This window comes from Taudactylus pleione, unplaced genomic scaffold (genome assembly GCF_031769625.1).
Source record: "Taudactylus pleione unplaced genomic scaffold, aTauple2 ptg000671l, whole genome shotgun sequence".
Classification (NCBI taxonomy): Eukaryota; Metazoa; Chordata; class Amphibia; order Anura; family Myobatrachidae; genus Taudactylus; species Taudactylus pleione.
In genome coordinates, this window is record NW_028285073.1 from 4,677,260 (window position 1) to 4,688,720 (window position 11,461).

Consider the following 11,461-nt stretch of genomic DNA (forward strand, 5'->3'; position numbering starts at 1 on the left):
GCCGCCTGGCTTACCTTCGTTCGGTATGCCGACGTAGGGATAATGATAGGCGACGGGATTTCGACGGCTATCATTAGTCCCTTGTCAAGATATGACAGTCGGGAAGCCGGCGATCGGCATTTCGACCGTCGGCTTCCTAACTACATCCACATTTTTTAAACTTGCAGCGAGTTTAAAACATAATTATCACTAGTGATAATAATTATGTAATGAAGAATAAGCCCCTATATCTTCTTAATGCTAAAATAGCAAAGGACTAATGCAAATCTCTAGTTTGGACTGTGTCTGTTTAATGCTAAGCTTGCAGATTACTTAATGCTGACCCTTATTGTCACACTAATGTTGGACTTTGCTTTAAGGCTAAGGGCAATATTCAATTAGAAGCGAAAAGTCATCAGAGGTTCTGCTGGCGAAAAGTTATCGCGCACGTCCCCGTGTATCCCCGTATTCAATTGCAAATGTGCGAAAACGTGACCCGGCGAAACTGAAATTGGCGAAAACTTCAGTCAGTTTTTGGGGAAATCAAGCTGACAACCCCCTAAAGATGCTCTGACATGGGAATTCACTATGGGTACCCCCGAATAGCCCTGCTAAAGGTATTTGGGGTTTTTAAATGGTCTCAATAGGCATGCACGATAACGCATTGCATTGCGTTATTGTGCTGGCAAAAAGACACTGCAATTGAATACGGGGATAAGTTGACATCATCGGCGAAAAAATATAGCCGAAACTGACTTTTCGCTTCTAATTAAATACGGCCCTAAATCGCAGAGAACTGTATGCAACTATGTGTATTTACTCTTATACTGGACTTTTCTTATCACTAAAAGCCGCTGAGCTGTTTATATTTTCTCTTATGCTGGTCTTTGCTTAAGGCTAAAAGCCGCTAAACTGAGTACACTTCCTAATGTACTGTGTTTACTTGTGTAATTTGCAGAGAAGTTTATGCCAAAAAGTTCACTTTAAATGCTTTTACTGTTATGGGTCAGCTTTTTCAGTTAAAATAAAATAGTGTTGTAACCTTTTGATATTGTGTGATTATTGTGTTCGTTTAGAGCAGTGGTTCTCAAACTCGGCCCTCAGGACCCCACACAGTTCACGATTTCCAGGTTACCCAGCAGGTGCACAGGTGTATTCATTACTCACTGACAGATTTTAAAAGATCCACAGGTGGATCTAATTATTTCACTTGTTATTCTGTGAGGAGACGTGGAAAACATGCCCTTTTTGGGGTCAGGAAGACCGAGTTTGAGAACCTGCAGTTTTGAAGAAACTAAACAAACCGGCCTGCCTCTCTGATAACCTCTCAAGCCTGGGTATTACCCTTGGCCTGCAATGAAAAATTGCCTGAAAACATAAACTGGAGGTGATTTTTATAGGTTTTTGGGTGCTATTTTCAGAAAACATACTAAAAAAAATTCAGTCGCGTAACATTTTTTCGCAAACTCAAATTTATGTTTTCAGTATTTCCAGAATTACTGTATTAAGCTTTAAAACAAAAAAAACATTATACTGCTTTGAAAACATTTTTTATACTATTATATAATCAAGTTTTGAAGGAGCATTCAAGAGGGGTAATAATGGGAGGGGTGGGGTTGGCTACTCAGTGATTATAATAGGTGCCATGAATCATCATGAAGATAGGGCAACATTACAATCTGGAAGCAAATATGTAGTACGGCAAAGTTTTTTTGACCCAGAGAAAGTCCTCCTGCCTCCACTTCATATCAAGCTTTGGATTGATGAAACAAGTCGTTTTAATTCCTGCTCAACAAGTTTTCAGGACTGTCAGCAGGAAAAGTGAAAGAAGGTGTTTTCGTCAGTCCAGATATTTGGAAAGTTATGAAAGATTAAGGACCAAAAGTAATATGGTCTATGTTTTTGTGCGAGTTCAATCTCTGGCACAATTGGAAGGTCCGAGCTTGTCCCACAACTTGGCAAATGTAATAGCCTCAAAAGGAAAAATGACTAGTGCACAACTCCAACATTGCTAATTACATATAATACATTTTGCAATGAAATTTTGCAATAAATAGAGGTTTTAGCATAATCATGGCAAAGGTTATGGGCCTAACCACCACATCAAGGTAACCTTTTAGGGTAGGTCCCTAACATCCTGGGGTTAAAGTCCAGAGTGCAGGACACCCTCAAACCAGCCCATCTGAGCCACCCCAGGGCAGCACTCTAGTGAGAAAGGTGAAGTGTAAAAGAGTGTTGGATAGATAGGAGCTACTGCATATGTTAGAAGTGAGGAGAAAATAGAGGTGTAAAAATGTTACATATATAATAAACAAACAATAAAGGTGCTAAAAAGTTATAATGCGATGCCCTGAAGCAGCCCAACCAAAACAATCCAGGGGACCCACGCCCCAAAAATCAACTAAACATAGTCCTATACATTTATATAGCTGCACTATATAAATGTATAGGACATACCGAAATTGTGCCTTCTTCAAAAGTGCAGTGCTGAGCTGCCTCAGGGCATCACTTTACAACACATTTTTCCTTTTTTGCACCTTTTTTGTTTGTTTATTATATATGTAACAAATGTTATATATATATATATATATATATATATATATAAATATATATAATATATTTATATAACATTTGGTAGCCTATTCCTCATATGAACGGACAGGAAAGGAAAGGCTATCTTATTGTCAGTATACATCTAAACAGATTGGAGACTTCACTCATAGGGTTCTATTTACTACAATCCGGTTCTAAATGCTACATGTGCTTTATATATATATATATATATATATATATGTCCAAGGTGTAAATGTAGCATAATTTATTCAACGTTTCAAGGCCCTCCCGGCCCCGTCGTCAGGAATACAAACACAAATATACACAAACAGGACACTTACCTAAATACCCCACCCGATCAGAGAGAGAGTGACGTGCTTCTCCACAGTCGCGTTCACGTGTCCGGAGGGCGCGGGTCGCCCGGTGATGACATCACCCGACTCACCTCGGGCGGTTGTCTAGGCAACCTAAGATGCTACTGCGGCTGGGCGCTGACATTAGTTACGGCAGCACCCAGAGCCGCGATCGCGTGACCAGAGGACACGGGTGCTCCTGGGGGTGACATATCCCGGCTCACCTCCGGAGGTTGAAGTGCCAACCTAAAACGTTCCTGCGGCTGTGGAGAGTCTATGAAAAAGAAAAGTAGAAAAAGTGAAATAGAGAGACACCCAAAGGCCTCTTATATGATCACCATAAATACATGAACCCACAAATCCTCAGTCTGTTACAAAAAAAGACTGACTAAGAGTGGAAAATTAAAATAAAAATAATGAAATAATAAAGATATGTTTAACTTACATATAATACCTAACAGTGAAGCAAATAGAAAGCTAGTACAAACAAAAAGAGTGACCAAAAGCAAATACTGACGCAACAATCACCCTCTAAACCGATAATGTATGACAGCGTTTTTCAACCGCTGTGCCGCGGCACACGAGCGGTTGTTTAGTGTGCCGCGCGGTCAGATCCACCGGTCAGATCTGCCGTACTGCGGTCCGGGCAGCGCTGAGCTCCTCTGGGAGTCTCAGGCCTCCCCGGGCCATCACCTATGCAGACGCGGCGGCGTGACATCACAGGTCACGCATGCCGCGTCTCTAGTCAGTCAGCCCGCCCGCCCGCCTGCCTGCTCCGCGGCCCCTAGAGAAGCCCTGCATGAAGGCCAACAGCACCCCCAGTCAACCAGCTTGCCTCCACAGCAAGCCCCGCGACCGCTAGCCAGCCTGCCTGTCTCACCAGCCAGCCAGCCCTGCGGCCACCAGATCCACCAACACCGTCAGCCCGCCTGCCTGACCAGCCAGCAAGCCCTCGGCTACCAGCACAGCCAGCCCCACGCCCAACAGCACCCCCAACCAGCCATCGGCCACCAGCCAGCGAGCCAGCCTGCCTGCACGCTGCACTCTGCTGACGAGTGACAGGTAGGGGCAGTAAACAATTTAAATTTATATTTTATGTGTAGCAATGTGGGTTTTTCTTTTCTTTGGGAGCCAGCGATATCTTTTTTTTTTTTTTTTTACTGTGGGGGTCAGCCAATGTTATTTTTTTTTCTGTGGGGGCCATTGTATGTGAGTTTTATTCCTATGAGGGCCATTGTATGTGAGTTTTATTCCTATGGGGGCCAATGTATGTGAGTTTTATTCCTATGGGGGCCAATGTATGTGAGTTTTATTCCTATGGGGGCCAATGTATGTGAGTTTTATTCATATGGGGGCCAATGTATGTGTGTTTTATTCCTATGGGGGACAATGTATATGTGTTTATTTCTCTGGGGCCAATGTATGTGCGTTTTATTCCTATGGGGGCCAATGTATGTGTGTTTTATTCCTATGGGGGCCAATGTATGTGTATTTTATTCCTATGAGGGCCAATGTATGTGTGTTTTATTCCTATGGGGCCCATTGTATGTGTGTTTTATTCCTATGGGGGCCAATGTATGTGTGTTTTATTCCTATGGGGGCCAATGTATGTATGTTTTATTCCTATGGGGGCCAATGTATGTGTGTTTTATTTCTATGGGGGCCAATGTATGTGTGTTTTATTTCTATGGGGCCAATGTATGTGCGTTTTATTCCTGTGCAGGCCAATGTGTGTGTTTTTTTTATGTGGGAGCCAATATGTATGTTTTCCAGAGGTTATGCACACCGCATCGCCGGATGGTGTGCCTTGGCAATTTCAATATCTTGCGTAGTGTGCCTCGAGTTGAAAAAGGTTGAAAATCACTAATGTATGATATCTAGAGTAAAGTGTTATAGTAATAAGTATACAAAGTGGAAGAGACACGTATTTAAAGGGCATAAAATAAGGCATAGACAAAGTTTAAAGATTAGATGAAGGAATTCCAGGCGATCCGTTCATTTAGACCGCCAGGCTGTGTTGTGTTCATCCGTAGTATCCATCTCACCTCCAATCTCGTAAGGGCACCAACACGATCACCACCCCTCGATAATTCAGGAACGTGGTCGATAATTTTATAACGCAGGATAGATAATTGGTGTCCCGTAGTTTTAAAATGCTTTGCCACTGGCTGATCCACATCTCTGCCATTTAGCGCCAGTCGTATGGCAGATCGGTGTAGAGCCATACGCTCTTTAAAAGTTCTAGAGGTCATACCGATGTAGCATAAAGCACAAGGGCAAGTAATTAAATATATTACAAACTTAGAAGTACACGTCAATACGTGTCTGATTTTAAAAGTTTTGCCCGTATGTGGGTGCTGAAAGGTGTTTCCAATTTGTAAATAACTGCAAGTAACGCAAGATGAACATTTGTAACACCCTGGTTTCTTGTATGATGTGTTTTCAATGTCCGGATGGTGCCCAGTAATGTCCGTATGGACTAGTAAATCCCTAAGATTTTTTCCACGTCTGTAGCACATCATTGGTTGCTTATTGCGTAGGCTTGTGAGGTCTTGGTCGCTGGCAACAATTGGCCACAATGCTCTAGCTGCCGTGGGAAGTACCCCACTCGCAGTAGAAAATGTGGTTACCCAGGGAAAACGATCCTGTTTTGTTTTTTTAGGTTTAGTTAGTAGTAGATTTTCCCTATTCAGAGTAAGCACCCGTTGCTTCGCTAATAGCAACTGGTTTAAGGGATAGCCCCGTGTTCGGAATTTATGTATCACATCATCCAAACTGGCTGGTAATTCATCCCAATTACTGGTAATGCGTAAAGTTCTTAAAATCTGGGAATATGGTAAACCCCTTTTAAGGGATGGTGGATGATGGCTACCTGCAGTGAGGAGTGTATTCCTGTCTGTGTCCTTGTGAAAAACTGAAGTAGAGATGTAGCCATTGGAGACTTTAATTTTCACATCCAGGAAGTCAATTTCTGTAGCGCTCAGCCTATACGTAAATTTTATAGAAGACGCCGAATTATTAATAACACTCATTAGAGTATCAAACAATTCTTTGCCGCCAGCCCACAGCATGAATATGTCATCTATATAACGTGTGTACAGTTTGATGTTTTGGCTAAACATAGCAGACTGAAGAAATAGCTCCCATTCTTGTTGGAACATGTAGATGTTCGCATATGATGGGGCCACATTAGACCCCATCGCACATCCAGACTGTTGAAGGTAGTACTCCCCGTCAAATAGAAAGTAATTGCGGGATAAAGTTAGAGCCAGCAGTTGTAAAAGTAACTCTTTGTCCAGTCCCAATGGTGAATTCAGAGAGTCCAGAAAATGTCGCATGGCCATCAGGCCTGCTGCATGAAGAATAGACGTATATAAGCTCTGGACATCTAATACACATAATAAAGTGTCCTGATCAATCTTTTGGACATTTCTTAATAAATTTAAGAACGTAGTTGTGTCTTTCAGACATGTAGGTTGTTGAATGACATGCGGCTGTATTAAAGAGTCCAGTAACGATGACACAGGTTGATACATAGATCCACGGGCTGAGATGATTGGGCGCCCTGGTGGGTGCCGTAAATTTTTATGGATCTTAGGGACAGTATAAATGATTGGAGTAATGGGATTAGTACATAGGATAGCATGAAACGTCTTGGAATTTATCAACTTGTCATCCAATGCCTTTTGTAAAATATTCTGTAATTCCTTATGAAATTCACATGTGGGATCCTTGGATAATTTAATGTACGTAGTCTTATCTGCCAGTTGTTGAATAAGCTCTTCCTTATATGGTTGTAGATCCTGTAATACAATACCACCGCCCTTGTCTGCCGGCCTTATAACGATTGAACGATCTTGACTTAAGGCCCGTAAGGCCTGCATTTCAGTTTTCATTAAATTAGTGTGACTAGATCTGGTGGCTTGTATGTATTTGTGAACCGAGTCGTTCATGAGTCTTGAGAATGTTTTGATCGAGGGGTTAGTAGAAGGAGGATCAAATTTAGACCTGGAACATGATGATAAAAAAGGTTCCAAAGGATCCAAATTGTTGACAGGTGTTTGATCTTGAAAGAATTCCTTAAGGTGCAGATTGCGACCCATGCAATGCAGGTCAACCAGCCAATCAAATTCATCATGAACGTGTGGGAATGAAGGATAGTCCTTTATTTAGTACCCGTTGTTCCACTTTGGACAGGGGTCTTGATGAAAGGTTAAAAATTAGTTTTTCTTCTTCAGTGTGTTTTTTGAAGATCCTCTCATTTTGACCACTTCTTCTGGTACTATTAAGTTTTTTGATCCTTTTGCTTGTGTGTGAACCCCTAAAGGGGCCCTCTGTGGTTGTGATGTTTCGTCGGAGTCTTCTATAGCGAAGTCGCTGTCGCTGCGTGAGGATAGTTGATCTCCTTTGGTGCGATCATATTTGGTTCGCCCTGATTGGCGGTTCTGAGGACGTCTTGGTCTCAGTGGGGCACTAGGGCCTGTTAACCAGCGGTATACCCGCTTGTCCTCGTAGTCCTGCTGCACAATTTGCAGTTTGTTCTTTTTAAATTTCAGTAGCTCTTTTTTATACACATCACATTGAGCATTCAACTTATTCCACCACGAGCTATGCGCTTGATCTGCTAAAGCAGTACCGTGAGATGTTGTAAAACTTTCAATTTTGTTCCTTACATGAACCAACTCTTTCCCCGCCTCCTCAATCACAAGTAGCATTAGATCTAAGCTACATTTGTTCAACACTGCCACCCATCTCCTACAAAACTCAGGGCTCATTCTACCTATGGTGGGGGTGTTGCGGACTCTGAAACCCCGATGAATTAATTTTTGACGATAGTAGTCGAAAGTGTAGTACCATGTAGTAGATAGTCTGTTTCACGCTTTCTGAGTTTTAACAGTTGGTGGTAAATATCTCGATCTGTATTACAGTCTCATCCTCTATAAGGTCAGCCGCAAAAAGGATACTATTAGCTTCCACGTCCGTGAAGCATAGTGTCTCTCCCACTGGCAAGTTAAGATTAATAAAATCCATGGAAGTAGAACATGATTGTTGAGATGAATCCATATTAGATAAATAGACTTGTGGTTGATCAGCTCTCACTTCTGCTGATTGCAGGTGGAAGTATACCAGTAAATATCAATACAAGACCGAATGGTGCCTTAACCCTATAGAAACCGGCAGGTCTCAAACAATATATTGAGCATGATTTGGCACTCAATATTCTTCTTATAGTAGAGTACCTGGGTGCTCGCACAAAAATGATACAAAAGTCCAAGGTGTACTGTCACTATACAAGACAGACCACAGCGCGTCAATCCAGGATTTAAATGTAGCAAAATTTATTCAACGTTTCAAGGCCCTCCCGGCCCCGTCATCAGGAATACAAACACAAATATACACAAACAGGACACTTACCTAAATACCCCACCCGCTCAGAGAGAGAGTGACGTGCTTCTCCACAGTCGCGTTCACGTGTCCGGAGGGCGTGGGTCGCCCGGTGATGACATCACCCGACTCACCTCGGGCGGTTGTCTAGGCAACCTAAGACGCTACTGCGGCTGGGCGCTGACATTAGTTACGGCAGCACCCAGAGCCGCGATCGCGTGACCAGAGGGCACGGGTGCTCCTGGGGGTGACATATCCCAGCTCACCTCCGGAGGTTGAAGTGCCAACCTAAAACGTTCCTGCGGCTGTGGAGAGTCTATGAAAAAGAAAAGTAGGAAAAGTGAAATAGAGAGACACCCAAAGGCCCCTTATATGATCACCATAAATACATGAACCCACAAATCCTCAGTCTGTTACAAAAAAAGACTGACTAAGAGTGGAAAATTAAAATAAAAATAGTGAAATAATAAAGATATGTTTAACTTACATATAATACCTAACAGTGAAGCAAATAGAAAGCTAGTACAAACAAAAAGAGTGACCAAAAGCAAATACTGACGCAACAATCACCCTCTAAACCGATAATGTATGATATCTAGAGTAAAGTGTTATAGTAATGCAAGTAAGTATGCAAAGTGGAAGAGACACGTATTTAAAGGGCAAAAAATAAGGCATAGACAAAGTTTAAAGATTAGATAAAGGAATTCCAGGCGATCCGTTCATTTAGACCGCCAGGCTGTGTTGTGTTCATCCATAGTATCCATCTCGCCTCCAATCTCATAAGGGCACCAACACGATCACCACCCCTCGATAATTCAGGAACGTGGTCGATAATTTAATAACGCAGGGTAGATAATTGGTGTCCCGCAGTTTTAAAATGCTTTGCCACCGGCTGATCCACATCTCTGCCATTTAGCGCCAGTCGTATGGCAGATCGGTGTAGAGCCATACGCTCTTTAAAAGTTCTAGAGGTCATACCGATGTAGCATAAAGCACAAGGGCAAGTAATTAAATATATTACAAACTTAGAAGTACACGTCAATACGTGTCTGATTTTAAAAGTTTTGCCCGTATGTGGGTGCTGAAAGGTGTTTCCAATTTGGCGCTAAATGGCAGAGTGGGTCGATGTTCTGCACTGAGCATGCGCACGACGGAGGGAGCTCCGTCGTGCGCATGCGCCAGACGCGACGAGCGAAGGACTTTCCTTCACTTGTTGTGTCTGATCAAAGGGGGCGTGCTGTCGATGTTGATTGACAGCACGCCCCCTTTGGTGGGCGTGCCGGGGGCGTGCCTCCCTGACGGGGGCGTTCCTAAGGGAACGCCTACCGTCAGAAGCCGGCCCACTGACATCACTAGTGATGTCAGTGGGAGTGATTTTGGCTCTGATAGAGCCAAAATCACTCCGGAGCTTGCGGTTGAAAACCTCAACCGCAGGCTCCGGCTCGCAGTTTCGATGGTCGCGATGGTCACGACCATCGTGGCCATCAAACTGCACACTCGTATAGGCTGTGGGTGGTGACCCACAGCTATACGAGCGTCCAGGAGGACGCTCCATTTTTATGGAGGGCGGCCCTCATTCAGAGCGTGCGCTCTGCTCAGAGCGTACGGCTCTGAATGAGGGCCTTAGTCAGTCTTTTTTTGTAACAGACTGAGGATTTGTGGGTTCATGTATTTATGGTGATCATATAAGGGGCCTTTGGGTGTCTCTCTATTTCACTTTTTCTACTTTTCTTTTTCATAGACTCTCCACAGCCGCAGGAACGTTTTAGGTTGGCACTTCAACCTCCGGAGGTGAGCCGGGATATGTCACCCAGAGGAGCACCCGTGCCCTCTGGTCACGCGATCGCGACTCTGGGTGCTGCCGTAACTAATGTCAGCGCCCAGCCGCAGTAGCATCTTAGGTTGCCTAGACAACCGCCCGAGGTGAGTCGGGTGATGTCATCACCGGGCGACCCGCGCCCTCCGGACACGTGAACGCGACTGTGGAGAAGCACGTCACTCTCTCTCTGATCAGGTGGGGTATTTAGGTAAGTGTCCTGTTTGTGTATATTTGTGTTTGTATTCCTGACGACGGGGCCGGGAGAGCCTTGAAAAGTTGAATAAATTTTGCTACATTTAAATCCTGGAGTGACGCGCTGTGGTCTGTCCTGTATAGTGACAGTACACCTTGGATTTTTGTATCATTTTTGTGCGAGCACCCAGGTACTCTACTATAAGAAGAATATTGAGTGCCGAACCATACCCAATATATATATATATATATATATATATATATATATAACCTGAATGGTGTAATGGTATGTGATATAGGGCTGTATTTACTACAATACGCATTTTGAATGCAGATTGTAGTGTGATATTACCGAGTGAATTCGCATTGCGAATTCAATCAATATCACAGGGATTTCCCTTGCAGGGACAGAGCTAAAACGAAGGCGAAACTGAAATCAGCGGAAATTTTTGAATGCACCCTAAATCTTTTGAATGCACCCTAAATCTAACCCTCCTCGGAGGTTGCCTAACACTAACCAACTTCCGGTGGTGCCTAATTCCCCCTCCCTATGACCTAACTCTCCCAGGGAGTGCCTAACCCTAAGTCCCCTTTGGGGTGCCGAAACCTAACCCTGCCCCCCTCGGCAAAGAGCTAACATTCCCCACTTACCTTCATTTGGGATGCCAGCCATCGGGATTTCATCATCGGGCTAAAGATAGGCATCGGGATTTCAACGCCTATCTTTAGTCTCGGGTCGGGCTTCAAATGTCGGGATTCCGATGGCCAGCATTCTCATAGGTAGTTTTCAGTAGGCATGAGGTACTTGAGCAGCACTGAAACTAGTAAGTAAGAGTGAGCGGAATTTCCCAGGAATGCTGTCTTCAGAACTAAACAGTGTGAATAGGTAGCAACATGGGCTCGTGATAGTGAACTGGTGCGGGTGACAGTTGCAGAGAAAGACTCGGTGAAACTGCACAGCGCACAGTTGCAATGTTTATCAAAGCACAAAACACATAAACGCACCACACATATTAGCAAAACTACACAATATTCTTACACTTACACATTGCACACTTACATAAAAAGGTTCCCTAGCATTAAGGTTAATATTCAAGGTTTATTCATTATTAATTATGTAATGAAGTGACTGTATTTAAGATCTCAGGTTTAGTACATAATAAGCGGACCGTGTTTGGTG